The sequence below is a fragment of the Erinaceus europaeus genome, chromosome 3, assembly GCF_950295315.1.
Source record: "Erinaceus europaeus chromosome 3, mEriEur2.1, whole genome shotgun sequence".
NCBI classification, from domain to species: Eukaryota; Metazoa; Chordata; class Mammalia; order Eulipotyphla; family Erinaceidae; genus Erinaceus; species Erinaceus europaeus.
This window is the reverse complement of record NC_080164.1, coordinates 36,408,048-36,420,663: the sequence shown is the minus strand read 5'-3', so window position 1 is coordinate 36,420,663 and position 12,616 is coordinate 36,408,048. Positions and strand designations below refer to the sequence as shown.

At 39.6% G+C, this 12,616-nt stretch overlaps 1 pseudogene; it reads left to right on the top strand.

Annotated features, from left to right (window-relative positions):
- The first annotated feature begins 4,153 nt into the window (after nucleotides 1-4,153).
- LOC132537775 (U2 spliceosomal RNA) lies at nucleotides 4,154-4,285 on the top strand (annotated as a pseudogene).
- The last annotated feature ends 8,331 nt before the right edge of the window (nucleotides 4,286-12,616 follow it).

Below are 12,616 nucleotides of genomic sequence, written 5' to 3'. Positions count from 1 at the left end.
TATATTTTCGCCTTTTTGTTTCCTCCCTTCCTTCCTTTCTTCTTTTCTTTTTGCCACTGGGTTTATCAGTGGGACTTTGTGTAAGACTCCACTCTTCCAAAAAGTGGGTGGGGTGGGATTTCAGGAGGTGGCAAAGTGGATAAAGTACTGGACTTAAAAGAATACATACTGTCCTGAATTCAACCCTTGGCAGCACATGTATCAGAGTGATGCTCTGGTTCTCTTACTCTCTCCTCCTATCTCTCAAATAAATAAAGTATTAAAAAAGAGAGAAAGAAAGAAAGAAAAGAAGGAAGGAAGAAAGGAAGGAAGAAAAGAAAGAAAGAAAGAAAGAAAGAAAGAAAGAGGGAGAAGGAAGTAGAAAGAAAGAGATATCTATGTTTTGTATTACTCCACTGCTCATGAAGTTTCCCTCTTGCTGGAGGAGAACAGGGGCTTGAACTCAGATCCTCACAGATGCTATTGTGTGTGCTCATGATAAAACTTTTCGAGACATTTAGACAAGTACTGGATTAACACATAACTTCTCTGGTCTTCAGTTTTTTTCTAAGCAATAAGAGGCAACCTTTCCCTAGATCTATCAGTTAGGTATGTGTGTGTTATTTCATGAATAAAATGTCCATTCTTGGGAGCTGGGGGGACAATATAATGGTTACACAAAAGATTTTCATGCCCTAGGCTCTGAAGTCCCAGGTTGAATCCTTAGTACCACCATAGCCAGTGATGATCAGTGAGTGCTCTGGTCTCTTTTTCTTAGTGTCTTTCTCTCTGTATCTCTATTTCATAAAAAACAAATAAAGCATCTGAAAAATGTCTATGCTTGTTCCTCTATTTTCTCCAACTTCCCATAATTAGATGCTTTTGTGGGACTCACAATTTGTTAAATGGGTGTTATATTCAGTGCTTACTTTCTGAACTAAAGAATCTAGTTTATAAAAATAATAAGAATAATGACTAGGTGTCTATATTATTGGTGTGACAGAAGACAAATTCCTGAATTCTTAAAAGTCTGGATCCTAGTAAAGGGGTTCCTTGGATATTTTGTCCCTTCAGTATAAAATTGGCAAACTTACATAGCCACACTGGTTAGGCAGCCAGCACAAAAGATTCTGTCTAACTGGAATCTCCTGCCTGGTCTGAAGCAGATTGCTGAACGCTTCCAGGGGATACCTACACATGGACTTGGGATGCCAAGTATCATAGCATGCCAGAAGAATTCAGAGGAACCTAAGCATGGACTCTGCTACCTTTTGAAAGCCTTATGCATACCAAACACAACTGTTTTCTGTGGAGGCATGTGATTCAATGGCTTCACATCTGTTTGATAGGATCACAGAGTGCAGATGTGTCCCACTGGGAGGTCTAGTCCTCAAATTTAGACCCCGAACTCTTTTCTGAGGTAGGTTTGATAATTAGAAAAATCAATAAATTAAACCAACTTGAAGTTGGTGTCTTTGTGAGGACTGCCAGGTCTGGATTTCCTCAGGCTTCAGCACTTCCTGTTGTCCTCCTCAGTCCAATGTGACACCAATTTTCCCTATCTGTTCTGTGATTAAGTTTTTTTTTCTTTACTATGCATCCAAAAAGACATGTATTTTAATAATTTTTGTTTGTTCATAGCTCACAGTCTCTCTAGAAAGTGAAATTGGGAGATATGATAACTAAGCAGAGCCAGAAAGTACTATAAATGACATGGTGTGACCCAAGGATGCCTGGTGGTATGAGTTGTCTTTCCCTCTGAAGGAACTTTCAAGTTATGGTTCTACAAACTAGTGTTAGCTGTGATATCAGAAGTAAAATAAGCAAAATGACAGATTACAGTGCCTCACAGATAATAAGAACTCAGTGTATGGAATTTAATTATTGCGGTTATGGTTTTATGATGATTGTTTTTATTAACATAACTTGCATTTGTGGATACAAATGCATAACTAAATAGCCTTGAAAGGATCAGCAAATGCAAAAATACTTATATTCATAAACTTACATGGTCTCTTAGCTGAGTGTTTCTTATATGCAAACACAATAGAGGTGGAATTCTAAAGCCCCAATTAAGTGGAAAAGGTCGCTTTCTTGGTAACAATAGGCCTGAACTAAGCAACAACAAAAAAAAAGCTACTTAGTTTGGCAACCTTTGTTCAGAAGAATCCTCTGAAAAAGCCCCCCTCTGAATCTCCTGAATGGGGCCTGAAGCAACCTCCTTAATCCTCTGCCTGTCTCACATAGGGTTAATTGAATACTTTGGAGGGGGTGGGTCCCTCTTTTGTGGCCATAGCTAGTCAAAAAACAAAAACCAATTCTAGGTTCTGAAGGGGGTTTCTAGCTCACACTTGGTATTAAAATAAGAGCGGCAATCCCTCTTCCTTCTTGTCCAGGAGGGGGTGAAGAGAAAATGAAATCTTTCTAGCACAGTAGAATTTGCTGGAAAAAGGTGAAAGTTCCATTTCAAGTTCCAAATGGAATGCAGACTCTAGGCATAGATTCTTTGCCCCTCTTTGTCCCTGGTGTGTGTGTGTGTGTGTGTGTGTGTGTGTGTGTGTGTGTGTGTGTGTGTGTGTGTGTGTTGGAGGGGGAGGTATGGTGAGTTTGCTTACACTGCTGGTTCTGACAGCAGAGTGGGCAGGGCTGCAGTCCTTCAGGCCATCTCCCCCACCACAACCCCAATGCCCCGCCCAGGCCCAAACAGCAGGCTGCACATGGTAATTAAACCTCTGGGGCCTTGAGAATTTGGACTCTGGTTTAGAGAAATACTGCACTGAAGACTTCCCCCTCAATTTCCTCCTGCTTGCTGTGGGAATTTTCTTTAGTTACACATGGCTTCCCAGGTAAACGTGCATAGGAAAAAAAAAAGTCGCTAGTGGGAATTGAATTAGCACCTCAGCTTTGCTTGTAATGAACCAGTTGGCTTAATTAGGTGTTCTGATATTATAATATTGAAAAACATAAAAATTGAAGGTTCACCTAGCTTTCATCGGTCCTTTCCATGACATTCTTATTAAATGTGATGTTTTCTTAAATATTAAACTTTCATGTTTTCTTACAATAGAAAAATAGGAAAAATAGGAAGTACTCAGCAAGGTGGCTCAGTGGGTAGAGCATAGGACTTGCATATCTGATCCCAGAGATTTATTTCCTGGCACTTCATTTGCTGGAGCTCTCCTTAAGTCTTTCTCAGGCTCACACTCATTTTTTTTTTATTTATTTAAAAAAAGGAGACATTGGGAGCATTGAATAGTGCAGTGGGTTAAGCTCAAGTGGTGTAAAGTTCAAGGACCAGAGTAAGGACCCTGGTTCAAGCCCCCGGTTCCCCACCTGCAGGCGAGTCGCTTCACAGGCAGTGAAGCAGGTCTGCAAGTGTCTTTCTCTCCCCCTCTCTGTCTTTCTCTCCCCTCTCCATTTCTCTCTGTCCTATCCAACAATGACAACATCAATAACAACAACAATAATAACTACAGCAATAAAACAAAGTCAACAAAAGGAAATAAATAAAATTTTTTTAAAAGAAATTAATCATTAAGTATTCCCCCTACCCCCTTCATTTATAAGGCTGCTTCTCATTAGGAGAGGGGATAAAAAAAAGGAGACATTAACAAAACCATAGGATAAGAGGGGTACAACTCCACACAATTCCCATCACTAGAACTCCATATTCCATCCCCTCCCCTGATAGCTTCCCTATTCTTTATCCCTGTGCGAGTATGGACCCAAGGTCATTGTGGGATGCAGAAGGTAGAAGGTCTGGCTTCTGTAATTGCTTCCCTGCTAAACATGGGCGCTGACTGATCAAATCATACTCCCAGCCTGCCTCTCTCTTTCCCTAGTAGGGTGGTGCTCTGGGGAAGCGGAGCTCTAGGACATATTGGTGGGGTACTCTTTCTAAGGAAGTCTGGTAGGCATCATGATAGGATCTGGAACCTGGTGCCTGAAAGGAGAGTTAACATTCAGAGCCAAACAAATTGCTGAAGGATCATGGACCGAAAGGCTGGAATAGTGCAGATGAAGTGTTGGGGGGGGGGGGGGTCCTCCATTTTATAGCTAGCTAGTAGGAATATTTTAGTTATATTCCAAAGGGCCTGTAGCTATACAATTTTTTTTTCTTTTCTCTGTAGGCTCACACTCTTAGACACATAGATAAACCATTAAAAACAAACTGATTACTTCATGGCTTTTAAACTAAGATCAATTGTAGTATTTGCTCATAACAATTTAATATCTGATATATCCTCTATTTGAGGACAATATATTCAATGGATTTTTTCAGTAAGAAGTTGGAATAGGAACTTGAAAAATTATATATCAAACAAGCTGAGTCTGGGAGATAGTTCACTTGGTTTTACAGGCCCAGTGTATCAGGATCTAGGTTTAAGTCCTGCCACCACATGGGATCATCCATAAAATGTCACCAGGGGGAACCCCACAGATGAAGAAATGATATCTTTCTCCTCTCTCTCTCTCTCTCTCTCTCTCTCTCTCTTCTGCCTCTCTCTCTCCTCTGAAGAAAAAACAAATTCCTTGAGAGCAGTGGAATCATACATATATGGTCGAGACTTCAGCTCCACCATCACCCCTCTCCACTCCCACACAAAATACATTTAAAACCAACCAATCAACCAACTAAACAACCAACCAACTAACCAACCAACCAACCAACCAACCAACCAACCAACCAAACAACCAACCAACCAACCAACCAATCAACATGGACAATAAGAAGAATGAAAATAGTCTCTCATTTCCCAGGAATTGTGTTATAGCAGTGCAGTGTTTCTTCTGGAAAATTTCTGGTTTCTCTGCATCTTAGTTTCTTTCATTTCTGTAAAATGAATAGATTTTACCTGTCTGGTCATCTATACTCAAAATTAAATAAGATCACTATGAAGAACACATGTTGAATATGTTGAATATGCAAAGTATTGTTATCTATTTATCTGTACATTTATTCTTTTGCTCACACAAATTAGTTTAATTTAATTAAAATGCCTCTTTTTGATTATTCTTGATATAAAGACACCATACAATGGGCATGACAGGTGTAGTATTTCTCCGATTTAGCACATGTTGAAGCCCAGATTCAAATGAATTCTGAGTTGTCTCTGCTCTTTAGTGCCTCCAGACTCTGCACAATGCCATGACTAGAAAATATCTAGCTGGTCCTGAGAAGTCCTTGTCCTTTCCCAATTCCCTCCTATTGAGGGTACCTCTTCCTTGTTCCTTATGGACTATGCCATGTCACCCACAGCCTCCTCATCAGTCTTAACTACTTGTGGTGATCTGCTAGCAATCACAAGATTCTGGTGGCTTTCTGCACATGTTCAACATCAAGGATGTATGCCAGGCATTCACTCATTACCACAATACAGCTTTTTGAGAGTGTTGCAGAGAAATAACAGACCAACATTTGTAAATTAGGAGAATCAGATTCTAAATGGGCTAATATATAATCTTGACCTCAAGAAGGATAATGTGTCACTAGGTAGGTTTCTGGGCCATTTCACTGTTCATCTATGGGTGGGTAAGCCACTTGGAACTAGAGGAACCCCATCAATGGGATGAATTCTAACCTTAGTCATTGGTGCAGGAAAGATAGGGAGAGGAAGGGATATTAGTGTCTAGTGAATATTCTACAGAATCTACATTTTTGAAAATCATCTCTAAGATACTAAACAATAACTGGACCATTACAGACTGCAAGAGTTTTTAAATCTACAAAGAGAAAATACAATAACAAACTTACACAGGAGATCTTCAGAGATAAAGATAAACTGGTGCTCATTTTTCCAAAAGTTTCAACTCATTAGTTTGCTATAGTAATGATCCCTAATGAAGACAGTGGTTAATAGTCGCATAAATGAGTTTTAGAACTGAAAATTAAATGCACAGTTCACTGACTAAATCGGCTATTAAATATACAGACATTGTTTTATAAGGCTGTATACTTGAAACCTATATACTGTTACAAATCAATGTTACTTCAATACAGATTTTAAACAATGAATCTCTCTCCGTACATTTCACCCAGTGTTCATTACTTCAGTGCTTATTATTTATTTTTTTAAAGTTACTTATATCATTGTCCTGTCTGGGTGGTATGCCTGGTTGAGCATACATGTTACAATGTACAAGGACCAGGGGTCAGACCCCCTGCTCCCTACCTGCAGAGGGAAAGTTTCACAATTGATGAAGCAATGATGCAGGCATGTCTCTCTATAGTAATTCAAAAATAAAAGGATTTCTTGGGAGGGTGCCTCGGAGGAGCTTTAAGTCAATCAGTGTTTATTACATGGCGGCACAGCAGTAAAGAATGGTGTATTTTACGTACAGCAAAATAAACAGAGGCAAGAATAGGCCAGACACATGAGATAAGTTAATTACCAAAGTTCAGTTTCACCTATACAAGTTCCGGAAGGAGCAGCCATGATGGGGCTGCAAGCATGTAGGAAAGCAGGGAGTCTGGAGAGCAGGGTGCAGATAGAAAGCCACTTGTGCCTGATGCATGCTTAAGTTCATTTCTGACATCAGCCTGACATCAGCCATATGCTAATTACATATTCAAAGCTCTGTCTGTCTTCTTATCTTAATGCTGGTACATTTTATAGCAAAGCTCCTTCTTGATCCCTGTATTGATTGTATAGTTTGCTCCTCACCACTAAAAAGGTCCAAGAGCAGATGTGTACAGTTAGGGAAACACAAAAGAGTGGGAACCTTTTCACTGTAAATAACACACATATGTTCCTGTGCTGAGTGTCCTATCTACAGTCTCTTCTCAAATGTCCAAAATCTCCTGTTTGAATCTACAAAACAGATGTTAAACTGACTCCTATGATATTAATTTATAGACTTTGCATATGCCAAGTTGTGAGCCTCCTGTCATTGTGTGTGATATGATTATGATCTAAAAGCACATTTCTATGATTGTAGAAACTTTGAGTTGCTATTTCTTTCTTTTCTCTCTCTCTCTCTCTCTCTCTCTCTCTCTCCCTCTTTCTCTAATGGGGCATGGATCTGGGGAAGCGGCGCTCCAGAGCACATTGGTGGGATGTCTGGATGGCATTATGGTAGCATCTATAACCTGGTGGCTGAAAAAGAGTTAAGATAGAAAGCAGAGAAAAATGTTGACTAATTATGAACCTAAAGGCAAGAATATTGCAGATGGAAATTTGGGGTCTCCATTTTGGAAAAAGCTATTAGGTCTATTTTAGGTACATCCCAAGGGGCCCATGACCCAACTAGCTTTTGACTGCACCTGACATTTAATATGCAGGTTACCTAAGCTATTGTCTGGGGGGATGGTGTCTCAGTTGGAAAAAGGACCAGAAAGCTGGATCAGGGAAGAGAGTAGCTCCCAAATATGGGAAAAGTATTTAAATATTATTAACTGTAGATGCCATCGATCTGATCTGGGGCCCATAGTTAGCACAGGAGCCTATGTAACCTCTGCATCCCTGTAGGTCTATGTGTTGTTGTTTTTTCCTTTCTCTTCTTTTCTTTCTTCTTTTTCTTCTCTGTGAGATAATTTCAGCTTAATCATTTTAGCATTACCCTAGAACACAACATATTGAAGCTGGGTCCTAGGAAAGTTTTAGATAATTTAGATAATGCTTGGTCATTTTTGTTTGTTTTTCTTCTCTGTAAAATTAATAATAATAATAATAATAATAATAATAATACCAGAGCACTGTTTATCTCTAGCTTAAGGTATTGTGGGGGATTGAACCTGAGACTTTAGAGCCTCAGTCATGAGAGTCTCTTTGCATAACTATTAGGCTATACCTCCACCCTGTAAAATACATTATTTAGAGGAGTTCATAGCTTATTGGGTTCTCTTTTGATAGTGTACATCCTATGAGTTTGGGCAAGTGTATGGCATTTATCATGAAGAATTGTTCTACCTTCCTATTATAATTATCTCTGTTCTTCCAATTATTTTCCCTCTTCCTTAATTTCTCTAAACCTTATTATCTCTTTAGTTTTTCCTTTATTATATGGTCTTGGGATTGCATAGTTACCCCCTAAGAGGCCATGTGAGGAAAGAACTAACCATTGTAGCACAGGAATTAGGTCTGGCCATTTATCCACTGACAGGACAGGCATTTCCTAGTCCTCCCATAACCTTCCAGTAAGCAGCCAGACGCAGTAAATGTCTGTCTCCATGGCAATGAGGTTCAGCCAGGACTTCTGAGAACCTGCTGCCCTGCTGAACATTGTTGAGTGTTCTCTGAAATCCTCTCCCTCTCACCTCAGCACCAGGTTCCTAATTTGTGCCTGGCTTTCAGGGTTTGCATTTGCTTTAATCCATCCCTTCTGAAAGAGAATCCTGGCCTTCTGCTGACTGTTGTCTCTCTCATAGGAAACTATGTCTGGGAACAGTGTGAATTAAGCTGATAATTCTGCAAGGAAAGAACAGATGTCATATTCAAATCAGGCTCTCTTGTGTTTTTTTCTTTCTATCCCATAGCTCTGAGGTCTTGCCTGGGGCTTCTCAGACCTTGGAAGACACACCCATCCATCACTTGTTAAACTGGGACTCCTGGCTACACAGAGTCTAGGAGTCAAATTACCTGAGGTGTGTCCAGTGCTCTGCATTTGAACACAGACCAGGTCCTTGGCCATCGCAGAAGGGCACTACTGTACAATTAGACTATGGAGACCAGATAAGATGGGTGCACCAACTTGGTTTTTGGCCCTATTTCTGACCTTTACCAGTTTATTGAAAAAAAAAAAAAAACTTTGCTATTTGAGCTTATGTTTTAATTCTGAAATGGGAAAAAGGAGACATTTAAATATGCGAAGTTCTCTTCCTGCCTCTAATAGCTACTGAATTTAAAGGTCCAGGGAATAGTGTAGCCATAGAGCACAAGGCTATTTTGTGTGGAGGCTGAAAAGGGGGGTGGGTGGAGGTTGGTGGGGGAGAAGCAGGACTGTGGCTCTGACTCTATCTGTGGTAATCTTTAGGAACTTGTCCTACTCAGGCAGTCATATTTCACATCATACAAATGGGATTACTGTCGTGAACATAGCTATACACAGACCTCTTTTGTTGTTGAGGTGGTCTGGTGTAGGGCTGCACCGCGGAGAAGAGAGCGGACGTCCAGAGCAAAGGGGTACACAAATCTTTTTTATAGGATGGGGGGGGTTTGGTTCAGACCACGTGGAGCCAGCCAGCAGTGGCCGACCACGGGGGGAGAGCAGGGAGCGAGACCTCAGAGAGGGAGAGCTGAGAGCCCAGAGAGAGAAGGGGGGGTGAGGGGGCTTTTTATTGGGCAACAACCAGAGGTGACGTGTAGGGCCAGGATTGGTTGAAGGGGGCAATGCTAGGGTTTCGCGCAGCGTAGTAAAACCTGGGGGCGGAGACTGCATCAGAATAACTCCTCAGCAACATCTCCTCCTATCCCTTTATATCTAAATGGACACAGTAAAGAAAAATGGAATGGAGCAGGCTTAAATGTCTTAGAGGAATGCCATGCTCAGGTGAGAAGATGTAGGACTTTCTGTGGAGGATGGAAGGCTTAAATGGCTGCGAACCTTGTGAGATTTATGCGTCCTCCTATGCTCAACCCCTCTTTAGAGAGAGAGACTTACCTGGAGAGACTCATCTCATAGGTTTAAGCGCAGCCTGCTCAACCATCTCTTCACAATATCTCTACATCTTTTCTATCTTTCCATATAGTAATTGCATAAGATGTACAAAGTCTGTAAAAGACTATCATGGGGCAGAAACCTTTTGGGCATAAGCCTAAATGATATAACAAAGCAGGAAGGGACAAGTAGGGGAGTAGATGAGTGTGTCTGATTTCTTAGAATACATCTTTTCCGATATTTGTTGTTACTGTCCTTTCTGATGTTTGATATTTGGATAGGAATGAAGTGATATCTCATTGTCTTTATTTGTATTTTTTCTAACAATCAATAGCTTGGAACATTTTTTCATATGTCTGGTTGGCCTTTTGAATCGCTTTGATGAACATCCTCTTCAACTCCTCTCCTCACTTTTGGTTGGGGTCCTTTGTAATAGCCCAAATTTGGAAGCAACATAGATGTCCAACAACAGATGAGTGGCTATGAATGCTGTGGCATATATACACAATAGAATAATACTCAGCTAATAAGAATGATGAAGTCACCTTTAATCCCCCTCATCTTGGATGGAGCTTGAAGAAATCATGTTAAGTGAGATAATGTAGAAAGAGAAGAATGAATATGGGATGGTCTCATTCATGGACATAATTTGAGAAATAAAAGTAGAAAGGGGAATCAAAAAGTATAAATTGCACTTTGTTTGGTGTATTGCACCAAAGCAAAGGGCTCTGGGGTGTGGATTTTAGGTCCTGGTACATGTTAGTGAAGGAGGACTATGCTGGGGGTGAGAGTGTTTTGCAGAAATTTAAGAAAAATTATCCATGTATCAACTGTATTTACTGTAAACCATTAATCTCCCCATAAAATGAGTAAGAAATGGGATTACTGGGACAGAGTGGTGGTGTACCTGGTTTAGCACACATGTTACGAAACACAAAGATCTGGATTCCAGCCCCTGGTCTCTAGTTTCAGGGGGAAAGCTTTTCAAGTGTTTAAATAGTGCTGCAGGTGTCTCTCTTTCTATCTTTCTATCTCCCCTTTCCTCCCAATTTCTGGATATCTCTATTCAATCAATAAATCAAGATTACAAAAAAGAGATTTAAAATGGAATCATTCTTTTGAATATAAGAAGACTCCATTTTGTTGTTGATATCCACTTTTCATCAAATCAGCCCTTCAAGGAAACACCCTGTAACACAAACTCAACTGTATGCTTTCATTTATCTCCTACTTGCTGAGCCTAGGAGCTTAAATGTAGAAAGTAGGCTCAGCCTTTGTCATTCCTGAGCTTGGCAATAGGACAGTTCCCTTATCTATGTCATTTCGGTTTCTTTTGTGCATAATATGGAACTTGTCACATATATGATTTATTTCTGCACTGAGCAGCAACAAGAAAGACAAAACAAGATATACTATCAGAAATGATGGAAAAGTGCTCTCAACTTTCTCTAAGTTAATACAAAAAATGCAAGAATTCAAAGAAAGTCTGAGTGAAAACAACTTTATAGGAGAGCCATGGTAGGCAGTTCTCAAGGGCTCTACTATATCTTGGTTATAATATCTTCCTAATTACTCCATGATTTGAAATTGCATGAAGGTGCAGACATAACCAAAAGCCTGCTCAATAGTCTTGTCACTCAACATTCAAAGGAATATCTACAGGTGATTTAAACAATAGTCCAGAATAACTTAATGAGCTTTCAAAAATACTTGCAAATATGTGGGCTGCCTCTAGGATGAGCCTATAGATTTTTTCATGATATTTTTATGATTACTTTTCATGATTAATTCAGTCTTATTAATAATGATACATATGCAGTTGAGACACAATAGCAAGAAAAGTACTATTGTAGTCTCAACCTCATCAACAAAATATAAATTGAACAGGGATGTTTGTAATGATTAGAATTGGGTTGAGTCAGGCGGTAGGTAGTATAGAGGGTTAAGTGCATATGGCACAAAGTGCAAGGATCGGTGTAAGGATCCTGGTTTGAGCCCCAGCTCCCCACCTGCAGGGGTGCTGCTTCACAAGTGGTGAAGCAGGTCTGTAGGTGACTTTCTCTTCCCCTCTCTGTCTTCCCCTCCTCTCTACATTTCTTTCTGTTCTATCCAACAACGATGGTATCAGTAACAACAACAATAAAACAACAAGGGCAACAAAAGGGAATAAGTTAATAAATAAACATTAAAAAATAATTAGAACTGGGCTATTCCTTTGGTGATATGGGATAAGCTTTTGGTTATATTTGGACCACAACAAAGTTCTCTGAGTTTCATGAGGCAGACAAAATCAAAGTTATATTTGCTTCTTTTGGGTCATACCAGTGGACTATAGAAAAGTCATTATATGTTATTACTATCCTTTGATATTTATTATTATCTTTCTCACAACATTATTGTTTCTAGTAATGTTACATAAATATATAGCAATAGTGATATCAGTAGGTACATTTCTGAGTATTTGAAGGGTGTCAAATACTCACATAACTGCTTTGCATGTCTTACCTCATAACAATACATTGAAATAATTCTTATTACCCTTACTTGGTATATAATGAGAATCATCATCCAAGCATCTGAGAGAGAGGCAGAGCTGAGAAGTTATAAGTTAGGGTAACGTATGCTGAGGGTATATTTCTGGCTCAAGAAGCCCATTATATCCACTCTTATATTCTCTCTAACTCTTGATCACCCCAAAATGGAAAGAACCATGATGAAACCAACAAACTGTTCTCTTGCAAACAATGATTTTGGGCAAGTTCACATTCAACAACTATAGTTTGAGGCTACAATTATGAACTCTACTTCCTGTGGAATATATTATATTGGTCACAGTGGTGACTGATCCATCAGTCTATTTGAATTAAAAGAATGGGGAGAGAAAATTTTATTACCTGAGTCAACTCATCTTTACATTTTACTTGGAAGGAATGGCTCACCTTAAAGTTCCTTGAAAAGAGAGACTTACATTGAAAAGTCACCTTATGCTAGAGCTCAGTTTACACATAATCCTTATTGTCCTTCTCTGAGGCCAAACAGC